Genomic DNA, 11,075 nt, shown 5'->3' with positions numbered 1-11,075 from the left:
AATAGTGCAGAACTAACTTCTTATAAATATGAAAAGGGAAATAGAGACTAGGGAAAATGAGCCCTTTGTAGAAAAGAAATGCTTAAGGCAAGCATAGCGGCTCACATCTATAATCCCAGCACTTGAGAGACTGAGGCAAGATTATGAGTTTGAGGCCAATCTGGACTACACAGGGAGTTCCCAGACAGCCCTTAGTAAGTGTAAGATCCTGTCATAACTTATTTCCCCCTCCCAAGAAAAATAAAGAAGTGATAAAATATTGTGTATTGAGAAAAGCACCATGAGAGTAGGATAAAGCTTTCAGATGGGGTCATTTGGAGTTCACTACTGATTTAATGTATCTTTTCAGTTGAAAGGAGGTACACACCAATAAACAAGGATTGGCTAGTGAGCATCAACTATGTTAAGACACATATGTCACTTTTTTATTATTCCCTCCAAATACAAGCTGTCTTAGGTAGAGTACTTAATTCTAAACTGTAGACCAACTAATGAAAATTTTCAGTATGAATGGGCACTTCTTCAAAGAGAATGTAGAAAGATTTAAGTTTATAGGTTTTGAAAGATGTTACTTAAGGGGCTGGAGAGATGGCTCAGCAGTGAAGAACACTGGTTGTTTTTTCAGAAGGCCCGAGTTTGAATCCTAGCACCCACATGGCAGCTAGCAACTGTCTGTAACTCCAGTTCCAGGGGATCTGATGACCTCTTCTGTCCTCCACGGGCATTGCATGACACAGGTGCACTTACCTACACACAGGCAATACACGCATACACATAAAGTAAAAATACTAAATAAAAAAAATTTTTTAAGATGTTACTTAAGATGTATAAATATAGACAGATCATTCAAAAGGAGCCAATGAGATGGCTCATGGGATAAAGTTACTTTTGCCACTTAGCCTCACAACCTGTGTTCAGTTCCTAGATCCCACATGGTGGAGGAGAGATTGACTCCTAAAAATGGTCCTCTGACCTCCACACACGCACATGCGCACACACATACACAGGCAAGTAAATAAGTAAATAAATAAAGGAGAATGTGATCAAGATTTTTTTCTTGTGATGGGGTGGGGTGCAAACCCAGATGCTCACAATATGCTGGGTTTTCTTCTTGTAAGGAAATGTGAACTCAGTTGTTAAAATGATCATAAAACTTATCTTTCAGAAACAGTTTTACTTGTGTGCACAAAATATTCAGTTCGAGAAACTAATGCCTAAAAATAGTTCCACACATGAAAATAGTTTATTGTCTTGGCAAATCAAATATACGGAGTTGTTTAAACTAAAATGTGGACTTGCCAAAAAGTCTCCCTGTGGTTCTATATTTTCTCCATCTGACAAGATAATTTTTCTATCATAGCACTTTATGTGACATGATACAAAATATATTTTTATCATTATTTGAGTTTGACATTACTAGAGTTCTGTTCCAAGTTCTGTGGAATTTTTCCTTCCTTTTTTTTTTTTTTTTCTACATCTAGGCTTCAGGTTAGGATCGGGCTCTGAGTTTATCATTTACGTGCAGTAATCACCATGATAAGTGTATAGTTAACAATACAGTTCTGGCAAACATCTAAGCAATACTATATATGAAATGAATGAAGCATTCTTTCCTTCTTAAACTCCCAGTCATGAGAATTTTTATATCAATGAAATATCTATGTGGATGTAGGGCTAAGTGCTGCTGCTAAGAATGGTAGAAATGTGGGGAAGTTCCCCAAAGACAAACAATTCCATTTTTATTAAAAAAAAAGAATTAAAAAATGAATGACAGGCTGTAAGGAGATACCTACTGTGTTGACTGGTGGTGATTGCTCTAGGTACTACTCTGAGCAGACAGGAAAAACAAAATGAGTGACAACCTGATCATAACATAACATAACAGCACACACCTGTAATCATAGAACCTGGACAGCTGAAGCAAGAAGACTGTGAGTTTAGGACTATGCTGGGTTATATAATGAGACTCTGATGCCGTGAAAAATCTGAGGTTACTGAAATAACCCTGTCATTCTCTCTTCTGATCACTAAGTGCATACCCATGATACCAATCAAAGCCTACTCATGATACAGATCAAAGGTTAAGGAACACACGCTTCCTACCAAACCTCCATTCCACCAGGACATACTTGACTGAGATATTTCGGGGATCCATGCTTCTAAAAACCAATGCATTCTGCTTTAGTTCCATGACAGTTTTCAGCCTAAGTTCAAGGGTAGACATTGAAACTTACCAATTTGCTCTTTCTAATCCTACAAGGAGGATTCTCTGGACCATCAAAATTAATAGGGGTTGCTATTAAGTGTATGTGGGCAAAGGGCCTACTCAGATACAAAAAGGGGAAGTCCAACGAGGGAGCTACCTTTTAAAATGGGCTTAACTGCATATATGTAACAATAATAATCAAAGAAGAGGTCAGAATGAGAGAGAGTGGGGAGGGGGGATGTGGGAGCAGTTGGAGGGAGGACAGGGAGGGATAGACATAATGTAACGGCAGTATTCATGTATGAAGTTCTCAAAAAACAATAAAATTAATAAATGAGTTTATTGTGCAGAAGCAGTTAAAACCCAATCGAACTACAATAAGGAATTGCATGGTATCAAAATCTGATGCATGAATTCAGTGTCCGATCTTCATCTGTGCTTGGTGTTTTACAAAGTGACATTACATGGAAATTAGTCTTTGATTTTCATATAATACCATGATTTGAAAAAGAAGTTATTGTTGATTATCTTGGCCATAGATAAGAAACGAATTTCCAAAATAAGAAATGAGCATTTAAAAAGTACTTTTAGCCAGGTGTGGTGGCACACATTAATCCCGGCACTAAGGAGACCGAGACAAGCAGACCTCTGTGAGATTGAGGCCAGGCTGGTCTACATAGCAAGTTCTAAGCTAACTGGGGGCTACAGGGAGACTTGACTCAAAAATAAACTGAAAACTATTTTTAATGTTTGAAACAATGACAGAAAGCCTTTGTTCTGGCCACTGAATAGTCTTAGGAGTAATGAGCCTCAGCCTATTCCAAAGATCATCTTGAGCTTACCTACCTTTGACTTAGTGGCTTCACAATGTACTATGCTACCCCTTCAGGCTTATGGTTAAAGATACCAATCAGCTTTTCCTGTTCACTTAAACCATTGTCCCTGAAGTTAAGGAAATATATAGGTCATTAGCCCCATACCCGTGCATACAGAGTGTCCTCCTACTCCAAAATAGCTTCCTAATTCCCAGCCAGTTCAGAGCCTCCCACCAGATGCAAAGAAACAGTTTGAGAATGTTTCTAGAGCACTGTTACTAGAGCGGTGGTAAAAAACCAGCTGAAGGTAGAGCTCAGAGGCAGGTTGCTTGTTTAGTATATGTAAGGCCCTGTGTTCTATCCCCAGCATGGAAAAAAAAGAAGTAGCTGTAAATACAATGCTGAACTGAGCACTTTAACTGAGATGGTGTTATGACATGTTTGCATACTCATTCTAAATAGATCCACTCTCACTATGCATGGTTATACCCTCAATTTGCTCAAAGGATCAAAGGTTTCTCTCACTCTCTTTCTCTGTTTCTGTCTCTCCCTGTCCTTCTCTCCATGTGTGTGTGCGCATGCATGTGTGTGTGCGTGTGTGTGTGTGTGTGCATGTGTGTGTTCAAGATAGGGTCTCATTATGTAGCCCATGCTACCTTCAAACTCACTGCAAGTCATCTTCAATCATCTTGCCTCAACCTCCCAAGTACTAGGATTATAGGCATGCATCATGATACCCAGCTTTGTATGTTCTTTTAAAAATGTTTTAAAATTTATTATTAATGTCTGTGTGTAAGGTGTATGTGTGTGTGCGTGTATGTGTTAGTGCAGACACATGCATGCAACCATGAATGTGTGGAAATCAGTGCAGAGGACAACTTTGGTTCTCTCCTTTGACCATGCTCAGGTCATCAGGCTTGGGAAGCAAGGGCTCTTATTCACTGAGCAATCGCTTATCCTTGTATATTCTTTAAGCAAAGATTACCTGGCTCCATTCCTGCTAAGATGCTTAGCCAGCTAACAGTTCTGAATATACCCACACCACATCTTTTAGTTTGAGTACTTTCCATCATTTTGCTTGATAATGTACTCAAATCATTTTTAGTTGTTGTTATTTGCTTTTTAACATGTACACCTTAAAATAAAACACAGAGAACACTAAAGAAAAATTTCATGCACCCACTAACAAGCTTCAAAAGCAATTACTATTATGGGTTAGAGAGATATGTATAATCCACACCCAGGATATGGAGTGCTGAAGATCAAACCCAGGGCTCCATGCATACCAGGCAAGCACTTTATCAACTAAACTACATCCCCAGCCTAGTAATTAACATTTTACGGCATTGCTTATCTCTTGTTCTCCAAGAATATTTCAATACATATCATATGACTACATGCATGAAACTTAAACTGTACAATACAAATTTCTACTCTTTCATTTTCAAAAAAATTCTTTATTTTTATTATATGTGTATGAGTCTTTTGCCTGCACGTGTGTTAAGTGCACTCATTTCTTGCAATGCTCACGGAGGTCAGAAGAGGAAATAGGATCCCATGGAACTGGAGTTAGGGACGATTGTGAGCTGCCATGTAACTGCTGGGACGCAAACCTGGGTCCTCTGTAAGAACCAGTGCTCTTAATCACTGAGCCATCTCTTTAGCCCTTCTTTTGTTTCATTTTCTTTTGTTTTTTGGGAGGAGGATCATGCTATGTAGCACAGAATGATCTTGAATTCACCAGGAAACCAAAATCCTTGGGAATCCTCCTGCCTCAGCCACTTGAGTCCTAGGATTGTAAGTATATGTCACCACATCCAGTTTACAATTCATAACTGTGCTTTACATGTGTGCTAACTGATAAGCACTTCAAAATAAATAACCAAGGGCTGATGAGATGGCTCATGGGAAAAAGGTGCTCACCACAAAAAGCCTGATGACCCAAGGTCAATTGTTGGGATCTAGATGGTGGAAGGAAAACACTGACTAGGGCAAGTTTTCTCTGAACTCCATAGTTGTTCCCCCAACATGCAATAAATAAATAAATGTAATAGAAAATTTTAAAGTAAATAATCAAAACACCATCGTTTTATTTAACCCAAATTAGAGTTAGTCTCTCATGGAACATGAAAACATTCATGTCCATTCACAAATTTAACCTGTTCTTATTAGGATTCAAAAAAACTGATTATACAAAAAGCTGATTCAAACATTCCTAATTCCTCCTTCAATCTATGATTCCTCTTCAATTTTTGTCATTGCCATTCCTTTGAGGAATGGGCTAATTTTCATCTTGTGGAGTTATTTGCAATCTGTATTTCAACATATATTTTTGCTTAACAAATCACACTACAAACTGAATTTCTTGTCCTCAATAATATGGACTTGGTGAGATTCAGTCTTAATTTTTTGTAGGATTTATTCATGTATTTAATGTGCATGTGTGTGATTGAGTATATGTGTGTATAGTGTGTGCAGTTAGCGGAGGCCAGAAGAGGGCGTTAGAACCCCTCCAGAACTGGAATTACAGTTGGCTGTGAGGTACTAATGTGGGAACCAAACCCAGTTCTCTGCAAGAGCATCAACTGCTCTTACCTGAGTCATCTCTCCATTTCCCAGGCTTGATTGTTTTAATAAGAATACTTTGTGGTTGATGCATTTCTTCTAATTGCATCATATGAGGTTATATATTGCCTCTACTTTGCTGTAAAGACAGATCTGTGGGTTGCAACATTTTCTCTTCAATCAACTACATTATAATATTTCAAATCAAAATTTTGCCTAAACTGGGGAATGGTTGCACAGGGCCTGCAATCCCAGAATTCCCAAGGTTGAGGCAGGAGGATTGTAAGTTTAGGCTTCCCAGGCTACATTGTAAGCCCCTATCTCAAAAACAACAATGTCAACATGTGGTGTGGATTAAAATTTTTGATTAAGCATTCATCATCAGTCAATGGACATTTGGATTATTTCCCTCTTTGAACCAAGAGAATAATAATACTATAAACATTCCTGCAAAGGACTAGGAGATAGCCAGTAGATAAAGTGCTTGCTGCACAAGCCTGGCAACTTGAGTTTGAGTCCCAGAACCCATGTAAAGTTGGGAGGAGAGAACCCACTCCACAGTTTTTCTCTGACTTCCATGTATACACCATGGTATATGGGCAATTACACACACACATACACACACACACACATACACACACACACACACACACACCATACACACACAATAACAATAAATGAAAAAAAATTTAATGTGTAAATGCTTTTATTAGAGTGTCTGTTTTAATAAGAACAGAGGAAGAACTATATGAGGAGGTGTAACCAGCAAGGCAGCCAGAAGCATTCAGGGGTGTGGGGGAAGGGAATGAACAAAGTAAAAAGGCATTTATGTATGAAAATGCCATAATAAAAAAAAAACCATTCCTTTATATGCTAACTTAAAATTTTGACAAGAGCAAACCGTCAAGATAAAGAATATCTGTTTGGTTTTCTGGTCTGTATTTTAAAACACAGTTGCTATTGATGGAGAAAGGGAAAACAAGTAGACTTGAAGAGGTTAATGGGTGAGTAAAGATAGGGAAAGCCAGTGGGATGAGAGAGGGATAAATAACACCATGGATATTTGAAGAAAAAATGGAGAGAAATCTATTATTTATAAGCTTTCTTTAAAAATACATGTATAAGTTGCTGGGCGTGGTGGCACATGCCTTTAATCCCAGCACTTGGGAGGCAGAGGCAGGTGGATCTCTGTGAGTTCGAGGCCAGCCTGGTCTACACAGTGAGTTCCATCCAGGACAGCTGGGGCTACAGGGAGACCCTGTCTCAAAAAAGACAAAAAAAAGAGTAGTTACTCAAGAGAGTGAACCTGGGCAGGGGTGACCTCAGTTCTCACTTGAAATACTTCTGTATTTGAGAAAAAAATTTTAATGTCTGAACTTTTCAAACAGTAAGTAAAAGATATATATATATTTTTTTTAATTCAGGACCTACAAGAGGGTAGGTAAAGCACTTGCCATGCAAATCCATTGATCTGAGTTCCATCCCTAGAATCCATGTAAAAGTAGGAGAGACTCGACTTCACAAATTTGTCTTCTGACTTTCATGTGGAAGTTCTGTCTCAGATGTACCCACACACGAATCATACTCGGACACGATAAAATCATAATAAAAAAAATTTAAATTCCATCAAAGAGTACATTGACAATGGAAATTAAAAGGTTCAACCCACTGACTGCTCTTGCAGGGGACCCAGGTTCGATTACCAGCATCCACATGGTGCCTAACAATTGTTTGTTACTCCAGTTTCAGGAGATCCAAAACCCTCTTCTGACCTCCGCAGGCATTGCATGACATGGGTGTGCTCACACACATGCAGGCAATACGCTCATATGCATAATTTTTATTTTTAAAAATATTTTATTTATTATTATTTTTGTGTATGAGTGTATTGCCTGCATGTATGAGTGCACCCGTGTCGTCCAATGCTTTGGAAGTCAGAAGAGAATGTTGGATTCCCCTGGAACTGGCATTCAGGATAGTTCGTAGCCAACATGTGGGTGCTGGGAATCGAAAGCGGTCATCTGTGAGAGTAGTAAGTGCTCTTAACTACTGAGCCATCTCTCCAGCCCCAATAAAATTAAAAAATTAACAAGTAAATGGCTCAACAAAGCCAAGCTGGATTTGATGGCCTGTGCCTATAATCCCTACACTCAGAAGTGGGATAATCTTGAGTTCAAAGTCAGTCAGGGCTACTTAGGGAAACTATATCTCAATAAAACAAGGAAAAGAAGACAAGAAATCAACAAAAATATCTTTGAAATGAATCATTTTTTAACCAAATAATGGAAAAGCTACACAGGGTCCAGGGAGCATCTTAGATTAGTGTTATTTAAAAAAAAAAAAAAGAAAAGAAAAGAAAAAGAAGGGGCTGGAGAGATGACTCAGCACTGAAGAACACTGGCTGCTCTTGCATAGGACCCAGATTTGATTCCCAGCAGACACATGGTGGCTAGCAGCCATCCATAATTCCAGTTCCAGGGAAATCCACTGCCTTCGTCTGGCCTCTGTGGGTACTGCATGACACCAGTACTCTTATACATGTAGGCAATATCCTCATATACATAAAAGCAATAAATACAATATTTAAAAAAAGTAAAAGAGGATGCAAATTTGTGGGTAGGGAGGTGAGGGTGGATCTGGGAAGCATTGAGGAGAGGAACTGGAGAGGAATATGATCAAAATACATTGTATAAAATGGTCAATTAATAAACATACGTATAAATATTTAAATGACCTTTATTTGCAATTGAATGTGCTGGCTCACTCCGTAATCCCAGCATTTGGGTGACTGAGGCAAGAAGATTGCAGCAACTTGGAGGCCTGCCTGAGCTACATAGGGAGACCTTGTCCAGAAAAATAAATAATTAATCACCTTAGACAATAAGTAGGAAAAGGGTAGGGGGTGGAGAGAAAAGGCTAAAAACACTAGGACACAAATGAAATAGAATATGATATGTCTGAGGAAAGGTCCACCAGAGTGGCTTTACTCATCACAGAGGGCCTCCCCACCCATATAGCACTCAGCCCAAGAACAACCCTGGAGGGGAAAGAGCAGTTTGCCAACTCTGTTTGCCCAAGTTAGTGAGCATTTGTATGACAATATACATATTTTAAAAGGCTCCCTTTTCAGTTTACTAACTTGTGCACACACCTAAGATTTCCCTTTCTAACTTAAATTTATGAAATTCCAAAGAAAATAGCATTTCTGTTTTGCTTTGAAAAATGTGGAAGTTATTCTTGGAGTGATTTATTGTTTGATCATAAGAAATAGATACCCAAAAATGTACTCAGTTTAGAGTGACTAGTGTCAAGGATCCATGTATGACTGATTGCAAGAACTTTTCAAATGAAAATAGACCACACTTATACTGTCTGTTGTGCACTCTTAAAAACTCATGAAAGGCTGGAGAGATGGGTCAGTGGTTAAGAGCACTGGCTGCTCTTGCAGAGAGAGGACTTGGGTTTGATTCCCAGCACCCACTTGGCAGCTAACAACTGTCTGTAACTTCAGTTCCAAGGGATCAGATGTCCTCTTCTGACCTCCGAGGGCATTGTGCGTCACAGGTGCCCTTACAATAAAAGTAATAAACAAAATAAAATTTAAAAAATATTTAAAACTAAAGAAAAAAATCTTTGTTTGCATATTGCTCTTCATCCATGACTCCCTTAATGACCAAGATGTTTGTTGGGTATGAGCCTCACTTTCACACTCCTTTGAGTGATGTCAGCACCAGTTATCTTTGTTTTCTCCTGTATAAACTACATGTGTCTCCATTTTGTTATTAGTTTGCTAGAGCAGATGCTCCTGTTTTTCAGTAGAAAGAAGACTTACATTATAACACGAGGGTGGGAATTGGAAAAGTGAGTCCACAACTCCTTGGAAATTCAGACATCCCCACCAACCTTGCTGCTGTGGACAACACGTCCATCAGTCTCTGAAAGGTCACAGATGGCCACTGCCCACCTAGCAGTTCCATAGCAAAGAGCAGGTGACAGAACTGTGGGAAGAACATGAGAAGTGAGAATTAAGGTTTTAATAATCTCAGGCCTATAAGTCATACATTTCCTTTGAGCCTGTTCTTAAAGGGTTGGCAAGATGGCTCAGCAAGTAAAAGTGCTTGCCTCCCAAGCCTGATTAAATGAGTTTGATCCTTGAAGATGGAAGGAAAGAACCAACTCCACAAAATTGTTCTCTAACCTCCAGATGCACACTCCACCCACCCACCCCCTAATAATAAATTTTAAAAATTAAAAAATTAAGTTAAATTTGTTTTCCTGCAAATACCTTTGCAAGTCTTGAATTGCAAATTTCACTTTATATGGTTCCTTCAGTCAAGGTTTGTCATCTTTTAAAAATATTTTATTATTTTTATTTTATGTGTATGAATGTGTTGCCTGTATGTATGCAAGTGCACCCGTGTCCTGGAATGCCCGCAGGGGTCAGAAGAGGGCGTAGGATTTCCCTGGAACTGGAGTTATGGACGGTTGCTAGCCACCATGTGGGTGCTGGAAATCAAATCCGGGTCCTCTGCAAGAGCAGCCAGTGCTCTTTAAGTGCTGAGCCTTCCCTCCAGTCCCAAGGCTTGTCTCCTTACTCAACAAAGCCAAATAGATTTCCTGAGCAAGTAGTAAAGCCATGTTAGTTTTCCCAAACCCACCTCTCCCCGCCCCTTCAGGACTCTGGGGCGAATTAGGATGGCCCACGGATCCACTAGGCGGGGCCAGCACTTAGAGGGATGGGATTTCTCTTCCCTTTTCTTCCCCTGGATTCTTTTCCACTTTGAACAGCGAACCAAAGACTGAGATTGGACTGCAGGGCAGCCCCGCCTTGGCCGAGTAAGTTTCTCTAGCCATTTTTTCGTGCTGATGCGGGAGGACGTGGTGGCCCCGGCGACTTCTCTGAGGCCAGAGCCTCGCCCTTCTCTGCGCCATTGCCGTTCAGGGGACCCTCCGGCGCAAGGGGAACCACGTGGGCACGACTTTGAGTTTGGGGGTGCTGAATTTTGCGCTCTGGCCAGCACCAAGAAAGCCTCCGAGAGAGGGCCTTGAAGCTGTTGCGTGGCTCAGAGAGGACTGGGGGGGAGGGGCAAGAAGGCTTGGGGATGCTTTGTCGCACGCGGGGTCCCCACCCTTGCTGCGGGAGATTTGGGTGCCATGATGCTTATAGCCGACTGGCTGCTGAAGTGCGCGGACACCCTGTCCACGGCGGGGGCTCCAGGAACTTATGGGTAAGAACTTTTCCTTTTATGAATGTTCAGGACTTAAAATACGTCGGGATTTGCGCTTATGTATTGAACGAGGGAGAAAGACAAGCTGTCCCAAATTTTCAGGGCCATTAACATTTAACTGTTTTGGGGGAGCTTGAAGGATCTGAAATTATGGTTATAATTATTCCTGCAGCACTGATTATGGAACCCAAGGCTCTCGAACGCTAGTTTAAAAAAAGAAAAAAAAAAAAAGAAAAGAAAAAAGAAAAAAACTATCACTGA

The 11,075-nt window shown here is 40.0% G+C and overlaps 1 non-coding gene across 1 annotated transcript; it reads left to right on the top strand.

Moving 5' to 3' along the window:
- The first annotated feature begins 1,772 nt into the window (after positions 1-1,772).
- On the top strand, positions 1,773-1,839 carry LOC115071799. The gene has a single exon (XR_003850876.1). It is a non-coding gene; the product is annotated as a small nucleolar RNA U54 (small nucleolar RNA).
- The last annotated feature ends 9,236 nt before the right edge of the window (positions 1,840-11,075 follow it).

Source organism: Nannospalax galili, unplaced genomic scaffold (assembly GCF_000622305.1).
Source record: "Nannospalax galili isolate Female #2095 unplaced genomic scaffold, S.galili_v1.0 scaffold641, whole genome shotgun sequence".
Classification (NCBI taxonomy): Eukaryota; Metazoa; Chordata; class Mammalia; order Rodentia; family Spalacidae; genus Nannospalax; species Nannospalax galili.
The sequence above is the reverse complement of the archived record's forward strand: the minus strand, read 5'-3'. Positions and strand labels throughout refer to the sequence as shown.